We start from the raw sequence: 12,004 nt of genomic DNA on the forward strand, positions 1-12,004 counted from the left end.
CATTCCATTCAACACTGCATTCAACTTTCCATTCCATTCCATTCAACATTCCATTCCACATTGCATTCCACATACCCTTTTTCATTACATTCCATTCCATTCCACATTCCATTCCACATTCCAATCCAATCTATTCCACAACCCATACCACATTGCATTCCACATTCCATTCCTTTCCATTCTACCTTCCATAGTACATTCCATTCCATTCCATTCCATGTTCCATTCCATTACATTCCATATTCCATTTCTCATTCCATTACACGTTCCATTCCATTCCATTCCACGTTCCATTCCATTCCATTCCACGTTCCATTCTACTTTCCATTAGACGTTCCATTCCATTCCATTCCACTTTCCATTCTACTTTCCATTTGAGGTTCCATTGCACGTTCCATTCCACGTTCCATTCCAATCCATTCCACGTTCCATTCCAATCCATTCCACGTTAGATTCCATATTCCATTCCATTCCATTCCACATTCCGTTCCATTCCATTCACCTTTCCATTCCATTTCATTCCACGTTCCATTCCACCTTCCATTCCACATTCCATTCCATGTTGCATTCCATTCCGCATTGCATTCCATTCCATTCCACGTTCCATTTCATTCCATTCCACCTTCCATTCCACATTCATTTTCACATTCCATTCCAGCTTCCATTCCATTCCATTCCATTCCATTCCACTTTCCATTCCACTCCATTCCACTTTACATTCCATTCAATTCAACATTCCATTGAATTCCATTCAATTCCATTCCACATACCATTCCATACCATTCAGCATTCCTATTCATTCCATTCCACATTCGATTCCATTCCATTCCCCCTTCCATTCCTTTCCATTCCACATTCCATTCCATTCCATTCCACATTCCAGACCATTCCATTCCATTCCACTTTCCATTCCACATTCCATTTGATTCCATTCCACATTCCTTTGCATTCCATTCTATTCCACTTTCCATTCCACATTCCATTTGATTCCATTCCACATTCCTTTGCATTCCATTCCACATACCATTCCATTCCATTCCATTTTCCATTCCTTTCCATTCCATTCCTATCCATTACACATTCCATTCTTCTTTCCATACCCTTCCATTCCACATTCCATTCCATTCCATTCCACATTCCATTCCGCGTTCCATTCCACGATCTATTCCACGTTCCATTCCATTCGATTCCAGTCCATTCCATTCCATTCCATTCGTTTCAATCCCATTCCGTTCGATTCCATTCCATTCCATTCTGGATTCCTTTCCTTTCCATTCCATATTATATTCGACATTCCTTTCCAATCTATTCCTCGTTCCATTCCATTTCATTCCACATTCCGTTCCATTTCATTGTACGTTCCATTCCTTTCCATTCCACATTACATTCAACTTTCCTTTCCACGTTTCATTCCACATTCCATTCCACCATCCATTGTACGTTCCATTCCATTCCATTCCACGTTCCATTCCACGTTCCACTAGACATTCCATTTCACGATCCATTCCACATTCCATGCCATTCCATTCCACGTTCCATTCCATGTTCCATTCCATAACAGTCCATATTCCATTCCATTCCATTCCATTCCTTTTCACATTCCATTCCACATTCCATTACCTTCCATTCCACATTCTTTTCCATTCCATTCCACATCCCATTCCATTCCATTCCATTCCACATTCCATTCCGCATTCCATTACCTTCCATTGCACATTCTTTTCCATTCCATTCCACATTCCATTCCATATTGCATTCCACGTTCTTTTTCACGTTCCATTCCATTCCATTCCATTGCATTCCAGATTCCATTCCATTCCAATGCACATTGTATTCCACATTCCGTTCCATTCTACGTTGCATTCCACATTCCATTCCATTGCATTTCACATTCCACTCCATTCCATTCCACATCTCATTCCACTCCATTCCAAGTTACATTCCACATTACATACCACTTTACATTTTACATTCCGTTCCATTCCATTACAAATTCCATTCCATTCCATTCAACGTTCCATTCCACCTTCCATTCCACTATCCATTCCATTCCATTACTCAATCCATTCCATTGCATTCCACGTTTCATTCCACGTTGCGTTCCATATTCCATTCCACATTCCAGTCCACGTTCCATTCTATTCCTTTCCACATTGCATTCCACTTTCCATTCCATTACATTTCACATTGCATTCCAGATTCCATTGCCCATGGCATTTAACTTTCCATGCCACATTCTATTTCACGTTGCATTCCATGTTCCATTCGAAGTTCCATTCCATTGCAATCCACGTTCCATTCCACCTTCCATTCCATTTCATTCCACTTTCCATTCCACATTCGATTCCACATTCCATTCCTTTCCATTCCACATTCTATTCCACATTCCATTCCATTCCATTCCACATTGATTTCCATTCCATTCCTCATTCCATTGCATTCCATTCCATTCCACATCCCATTCCACATTCCATTCCACATTGCATTCCACATTCGGTTTCACATTCCATTCCATATTCCATTCCAAATTCCTCTGAACGTTCCATTCCATTCCATTCCATGTTCCTTTCCGCTTTCCATTCCATGCCATTCCACTTTCTATTCCACATTCCATTCCACATTCCATTCCACATTCCATTCGGTTCCATTCCACATTCCATTACATTCCATCCCACATTCCATTCCACATTCCATTCCATTCCATTCCACATTCCATTCCATTCCATTCCATATTCCATTCCACAATCCGTTCTTTTCCATTCCACTTTCCATTCCACATTGCCTTGTATTCCATTCCACATTCCATTCCACATTCCATTCCATTCCATTCCACATCATATACCACATTCCATTCCACATTGCATTCCATTCCATTGCACATTCCATACCACATTCCATTCCATTCCATTCCACGTTCCATTCTATTACATTCCACATTCCATTCTACATTCCTTTCCACGTTCTTTTCCATTCCATTCCACTTTCCATTCCATTCCATTACACAATCCATTCCATTGCATTCCACGTTTCATCCCACGTTCCATTCCATATTCCATTCCACATTCCAGTCCACGTTCCATTCTATTCCATTCCACATTCCATTCCACATTCCATTCCATGTTCCATTACATAACAGTCCATATTCCATTCCATTCCATTCCATTCCTTTTCACATTCCATTCCACATTCCATTACCTTCCATTCCACATTCTTTTCCATTCCATTCCACATCCCATTCCATTCCTTTCCATTCCACATTCCATTCCGCATTCCATTACCTTCCATTCCACATTCTTTTCCATTCCATTCCACATTCCATTCCACGTTGCATTCCACATTCTTTTTCACGTTCCATTCCATTCCATTCCATTCCAGATTCCATTCCATTCCATTCCTCTTTCTATTCCACATTCCTTTCCATTCTACGTTGCATTCCACATTCCATTCCATTTCATTCCACATTCCAATCCATTCCATTCCACATCCCATTCCACTCCATTCCTAGTTACATTCCACATTCCATATCACTTTGCGTTTTACATTCCGTTCCATTCCATTACAAATTCCTTTCCATTCCATTCAACGTTCCATTCCACCTTCCATTCCACTTTCCATTCCATTCCATTACACAATCCATTCCATTGCATTCCACGTTGCATTCCACGTTCCATTCCATATTCCATTCCACATTCAAGTCCACGTTCCATTCTATTCCATTCCACATTCCATTCCACTTTCCATTCCATTACATTTCACATTGAATTCCAGATTCCATTGCCCATGGCATTCCACGTTCCATGCCACATTCCGTTTCACGTTGCATTCCACGTTCCATTCGAAGTTCCATTCCATTGGAATCCACGTTCCATTCCACGTTCCATTCCATTACATTCCACTTTCCATTCCACTTTCCATTCCACATTCGATTCCACATTCCATTCCTTTCCATTCCACATTCTATTCCACATTCCATTCCATTCCATTCCACATTGATTTCCATTCCATTCCTCATTCCATTGCATTCCATTCCATTCCACATTGATTTCCATTCCATTCCTCATTCCATTGCATTCCATTACATTCCACAATCCATTCCACATTCCATTCCACGTTGCATTCCACATTCCGTTTCACATTCCATTCCACATTCCATTCCAAATTCCTCTGAACGTTCCTTTCCATTCCATTCCACGTTCCTTTCCACATTCCATTCCATGACATTCCACTTTCTATTCCCCATTCCTTTCCACATTCCATTCCACATTCCATTCCTTTCCATTCCACATTCCATTACGTTCCATCCCACATTCCATTCCACATTCCATTACATTCCATTTCATATTCCATTCCACAATCCGTTCATTTCCATTCCACTTTCCATTCCACATTGCCATGTATTCCATTCCACATTCCATTCCACATTCCATTCCATTCCATTCCACATTCCATTCCATTCCATTCCACATTTCATTACACATTCCATTCCATTCCATTCCACATCATATACCACATTCCATTCCACATTGCATTCCATTCCATTGCACATTCCATACCACATTCCATTCCATTCCATTCCACGTTCCATTCTATTACATTCCACATTCCATTCTACATTCCATTCCACGTTCCTTTCCATTCCATTCCAATACACAATCCATTCCATTGCATTCCACGTTTCATTCCACATTCCATTTCATATTCCATTCCACATTCCAGTCCACGTTCCATTCTATTCCATTCCACATTCCATTCCTCTTTCCATTACATTACATTTCACATTGCATTCCAGATTCCATTACCCATGGCATTCCACGTTCCATGCCACATTCCATTTCACATTGCATTCCACGTTCCATTCGAAGTTCCATTCCATTGCAATCCACGTTCCATTCCACTTTCCATTCCATTTCATTCCACTTTCCATTCCACATTCGATTCGACATTCCATTTCTTTCCATTCCACATTCTATTCCACATTCCATTCCATTCCATTCCACATTGATTTCCATTCCATTCCTCGATGCACTCCACATTCCGTTTCACATTCCATTCCACATTCCATTCCAAATTCCTCTGTACGTTCCATTCCATTCCATTCCACGATCCTTTCCACATTCCATTCCATGACATTCCACTTTCTATTCCACATTCCATTCCACATTCCATTCCACATTCCATCCCGTTCCATTCCACATTCCATTACATTCCATCCCACATTCCATTCCACATTCCATTCCACATTCCATTACATTCCATTCCATATTCCATTCCACAATCCATTCCATTCCATTCCACATTCCATTCCACATTGCCTTGTATTCCATTCCACATTCCATTCCATTCCATTCCACATTCCATTCCATTCCATTCCACATTTCATTACACATTCCATTCCATTCCATTCCACATCACATAGCACATTCCCTTCCACATTCCATTCCATTCCGTTCCACATTCCAGACCATTCCATTCCATTCCACTTTCCATTCCACATTCCATTTGATTCCATTCCACATTCCTTTGCATTCCATTCCACATACCATTCCATTCCATTCCATTTTCCATTCCTTTCCATTCCATTCCAATCCATTACACATTCCATTCTACTTTCCATTCCCTTCCATTCCACATTCCATTCCATTCCATTCCATATTCCATTCCGCTTTCCATTCCACGATCCATTCCACGTTCCGTTCCATTCCATTCCATTCCATTCCATTCCATTCAATCCCATTCTGTTCAATTCCATACCATTCCATTCTGGATTCCTTTCCTTTCCATTCCACATTATGTTCGACATTCCTTTCCATTCTATTCCTCGTTACATTCCGTTTCATTCCACATTCCGTTCCATTTCATTGTACGTTCCATTCCTTTCCATTCCACATTACATTCCACTTTCCTTTCCACGTTTCATTCCACATTCCATTCCACGTTCCATTGTATGTTCCATTCCATTTCATTCCACGTTCCGTTCCACGTTCCACTCCACATTCCATTTCAAGATCCATTCCACATTCCATGCCATTCCATTCCACGTTCCATTCCATGTTCCATTCCATAACAGTCCATATTCCATTCCATTCCATTCCTTTTCACATTCCATTGCACATTCCATTACCTTCCATTCCACATTCTTTTCCATTCCATTCCACATCCCATTCCATTCCATTCCATTCCACATTCCATTTCGCATTCCATTACCTTCCATTCCACATTCTTTTCCATTCCATTCCACATTCCATTCCACGTTGCATTCCACGTTCTTTTTCACGTTCCATTCCTTTCCATTCCATTCCAGATTCCATTCCATTCCATTCCATTCCACATTCTATTCCACATTCCATTCCATTCTACGTTGCATTCCACATTCCATTCCATTGCATTCCACATTCCACTCCATTCCATTCCACAGCCCATTCCACTCCATTTCAAGTTACATTCCACATTCCATACCACTTTGCGTTTTACATTCCGTTCCATTCCATTACAAATTCCATTCCATTCCATTCAACGTTCCATTCCACCTTCCATTCCACTTTCCATTCCATTCCATTACACAACCCATTCCATTGCATTCCACGTTTCATTCCACGTTCCATTCCATGTTCCATTCCACATTCAAGTCCATGTTCCATTCTACTCCATTCCACATTCCATTCCACTTTCCATTCCATTACATTTCACATTGCATTCCAGATTCCTTTGCCCATGGCATTCCACGTTCCATGCCTCATTCCGTTTCACGTTGCTTTCCACTTTCCATTCGAAGTTCCATTCCATTGCAATCCACGTTCCATTCCATTTCATTCCACTTTCCATTCCACATTCGATTCCATATTCCATTCCTTTCCATTCCACATTCTATTCCACATTCCATTCCATTCCATTCCACATTGATTTCCATTCCATTCCTCATTCCATTGCATTCCATTCCATTCCACATTCCATTCCACGTTGCATTCCACATTCCGTTTCACATTCCATTCCACATTCCTTTCCAAATTCCTCTGAACGTTCCATTCCATTCCATTCCACGTTCCTTTCCACATTCCATTCCATGCCATTCCACTTTCTATTCCACATTCCATTCCACATTCCATTCCACATTCCATTCAGTTCCATTCCACATTCCATTACGTTCCATCCCACATTACATTCCACATTCCATTACATTCCATTCCATATTCCATTCCACAATCCTTTCCATTCCATTCCACTTTCTATTCCACTTTGCCTTGTATTCCATTCCACATACCATTCCACATTCCATTCCATTCCATTCCACATTCCATTCCATTCCATTCCACATTTCATTACACATTCCATTCCATTCCATTCCACATCACATACCACATTCCATTCCACATTCCATTCCATTCCATTGCACATTCCATACCACATTCCATTCCATTCCATTCCACGTTCCATTCTATTACATTCCACATTCCATTCCACATTCCATTCCACGTTCCATTCTATTCCATTCCACTTTCCATTCTACATTCCATTAGACGTTCCATTCCATTCCATTCCACCATCCATTCTACGTTCTATTAGAGGTTCCATTCCAAGTTCCTTTCCACGTTCCATTCCATTCCATTCCACGTTACTTTCCATATTCCATTCCATTCCATTCAACATTCCATTCCATTCCATTCAACATTCCATTCCATTGCATTCCACGTTCCATTCCATATTCCATTCCACATTCAAGTCCACGTTCCATTCTATTCCATTCCATATTCCATTCCACTTTCCATTCCATTACATTTCACATTCCATTCCAGATTCCATTGCCCATGACATTCCATGATCCATGCCACATTCCGTTTCATGTTGCTTTCCACGTTCCATTCGAAGTTCCATTCCATTGCAATCCACGTTCCATTCCATTTCATTCCACTTTCCATTCCACATTCGATTCCACATTCCATTCCTTTCCATTCCACATTCTATTCCACATTCCATTCCATTCCATTCCACATTGATTTCCATTCCATTCATCATTCCATTGCATTCCATTCCATTCCACATTCCATTCCACATTCCATTCCACGATGCATTCCACATTCCGTTTCACATTCCATTCCAAATTCCTCTGAACGTTCCATTCCATTCCATTCCACGTTCCTTTCCACATTCCATTCCATGACATTCCACTTTCTAATCCACATTCCTTTCCACATTCCATTCCACATTCCATTCCATTCCATTCCACATTCCATTACGTTCCATCCCACATTCCATTCCACATTCCATTCCGTATTCCATTCCCCATTCCGTTCCATTCCATTCCACTTTCCATTTCACATTGCCTTGTATTCCATTCCACATTCCATTCCACATTCCATTCCATTCCATTCTATTCCACATTCCATTCCATTCCATTCCACATTTCATTACACATTCCATTCCATTCCATTCCACATCATATACCACATTCCATTCCACATTACATTCCATTCCATTACACATTCCATAACACATTCCATTCCATTCCATTCCACGTTCCATTCTATTACATTCCACGTTCCATTCTACATTCCATTCCGCGTTCCTTTCCATTCCATTCCACTTTCCATTCCATTCCATTACACAATCCATTCCATTGCATTCCACGTTTCATTCCACATTCCATTCCATATTCCATTCCACATTCCAGTCTATGTTCCATTCTATTCCATTCCACATTCCATTCCACTTTCCATTCCATTACATTTCACATTGCAATCCAGATTCCATTGCCCATGGCATTCCACGTTCCATGCCACATTCCATTTCACGTTGCATTCCACGTTCCATTCGAAGTTCCATTCCATTGCAATCCACGTTCCATTCCACTTTCCATTCCATTTCATTCCACTTTCCATTCCACATTCGATTCCACATTCCATTCCTTTCCATTCCACATTCTATTCAACATTCCATTCCATTCCATTCCACATTGATTTCCATTCCATTCCTCATTCCATTCCACGTTGCATTCCACATTCCGTTTCACATTCCATTCCACATTCCATTCCAAATTCCTCTGAACGTTCCATTCCATTCCATTCCACGATCCTTTCCACATTCCATTCCATGACATTCCACTTTCTATTCCACATTCCATTCCACATTCCATTCCACATTCCATTCCGTTCCATTCCACATTCCATTACTTTCCATCCCACATTCCATTCCGTTCCATTCCACATTCCATTACTTTCCATCCCACATTCCATTCCACATTCCATTACATTCCATTCCATATTCCTTTCCACAATCCATTCCATTCCATTCCACTTTCCATTCCACATTGCCTTGTATTCCATTCCACATTCCATTCCATTCCATTCCACATTCCATTCCATTCCATTCCACATTTCATTACACATTCCATTCCATTCCATTCCACATCTCATACCACATTCCATTCCACATTCCATTCCATTCCTTTCCACATTCCAGACCATTCCATTCCATTCCACATTCCATTACACATTCCATTTGATTCCATTCCACATTCCTTTGCATTCCATTCCACATACCATTCCATTCCATTCCCTTTTCCATTCCTTTCCATTCCATTCTAATCCATTACACATTCCATTCTACTTTCCATTCCCTTCCATTCCACATTTCATTCCATTCCATTCCACATTCCATTCCGCTTTCCATTCCACGATCCATTCCACATTGCATTCCATTCCATTCCATTCCATTCCATTCCATTCAGTCCCATTCCGTTCGATTCCATTCCATTCCATTCTGGATTCCTTTCCTTTCCATTCCATATTATGTTCGACATTCCTTTCCATTCTATTCCTCGTTACATTCCGTTTCATTCCACATTCCGTTCCATTTCATTGTACGTTCCATTCCTTTCCATTCCACATTACATTCCACTTTCCTTTCCACGTTTCATTCCACATTCCATTCCACGTTCCATTGTATGTTCCATTCCATTCCATTCCACGATCCATTCCACGTTCCAATACACATTCCATTTCAAGATCCATTCCACATTCCATGACATTCCTTTCCACGTTCCATTCCATGTTCCATTCCATAACAGTCCATATTCCATTCCATTCCATTCCATTCCTTTTCACATTCCATTCCACATTCCATTACCTTCCATTCCACATTCTTTTCCTATCCATTCCACATCCCATTCCATTCCATTCCATTCCACATTCCATTCCGCATTGCATTACCTTCCATTCCACATTCTTTTCCATTCCATTCCACATTCCATTCCACGTTGCATTCCACGTTCTTTTTCACGTTCCATTCCATTCCATTCCATTCCAGATTCCATTCCATTCCATTCCATTTTCTATTCCACATTCCATTCCATTCTACGTTGCATTCCACATTCCATTCCATTGCATTCCACATTCCACTCCATTCCATTCCACAGCCCATTCCACTCCATTCCAAGTTGCATTCCACATTCCATACCACTTTGCGTTTTGCATTCCGTTCCATTCCATTACAAATTCCATTCCATTCCATTAAACGTTCCATTCCACCTTCCATTCCACTTTCCATTCTATTCCATTACACAATCCATTCCATTGCATTCCACGTTTCATTCCACGTTCCATTCCATATTCCATTCCACATTCAAGTCCACGTTCCATTCTATTCCATTCCACATTCCATTCCACTTTCCATTCCATTACATTTCACATTGCATTCCAGATTCCATTGCCCCTGGCATTCCACGTTCCATGCCACATTCCGTTTCACGTTGCATTCCACGTTCCATTCGAAGTTCCATTCCATTGCAATCCACCTTCCATTCCACGTTCCATTCCATTTCATTCCACTTTCCATTCCACATTCGATTCCACATTCCATTCCTTTCCATTCCACATTCTATTCCACATTCCATTCCATTCCATTCCACATTGATTTCCATTCCATTCCTCATTCCATTGCATTCCATTCCATTCCACATTCCATTCCACATTCCATTCCACGTTCCATTCTATTCCATTCCACTTTCCATTCTACATTCCATTAGACGTTCCATTCCATTCCATTCCACCTTCCATTCTACGTTCTATTAGAAGTTCCATTGCAAGTTCCTTTCCACGTTCCATTCCATTCCATTGCACGTTACTTTCCATATTCCATACCATTCCATTCAACATTCCCTTCCATTCCATTCAACATTCCATTCCATTGCATTCCACATTCCATTCCATATTCCTTTCCATTCCATTCCACATTCCATTCTATTGCATTCCACGTTCCATTCCACGTTCCATTCCACGTTCGATTCCATGTTCCATTCCACGTTCCATTTCATTCCATTCCACGTTCCATTTCATTCCATTCCACGTTCCATTCTACTTTCCATTCCCTTCCAATACATGCTCCATTCCACATTCCATTACTCATTCCATTCCACGTTCCTTTCCACATTACATTCCAAGTTCCCTTCCACCTTCCGTTCCACACTGCATTGCATGTTACATTCCTTTCCATTCCACGTTCCATTCAACATTCCATTCCGTTCAAAATTCCATTCCATTGCATTCCACGTTGCATTCCACGTTCCATTCCACATTGCATTCCATGTTCCATTCCACATTCCATTCCATTCCTTTCCATGTTCCACTCTACTTTCCATTCCTTTACATTACACGTTCCATTCCACATTCCATTGCACATTCCATTCCACGTTCCTTTCCACATTCCATTCCAAGTTCCCTTCCACCTTCTTTTCCACGTTACATTCCATTCCATTCCACGTTTCATTCCACATTCCATTCCATCCCATTCAACGTTCCTATCCATTCCATTCCACGTTCCATTCCACATTCCATTCCAAACTCCATTCCACAATGCATTCCGTACCATTCCATTCCATTCCACTTTCCATTCTACATTCCATTCCACATTAAATTCCACATTCCTTTCCTTTCCATTTCACATTCCATTCCATATTCCTTTCCACTTTCCATTCCACATTGCAGTCCATTCCATTCAATTCCCTTCCACGTTG

Source organism: Pongo pygmaeus, chromosome 12 (assembly GCF_028885625.2).
Source record: "Pongo pygmaeus isolate AG05252 chromosome 12, NHGRI_mPonPyg2-v2.0_pri, whole genome shotgun sequence".
In the NCBI taxonomy this organism is placed as follows: Eukaryota; Metazoa; Chordata; class Mammalia; order Primates; family Hominidae; genus Pongo; species Pongo pygmaeus.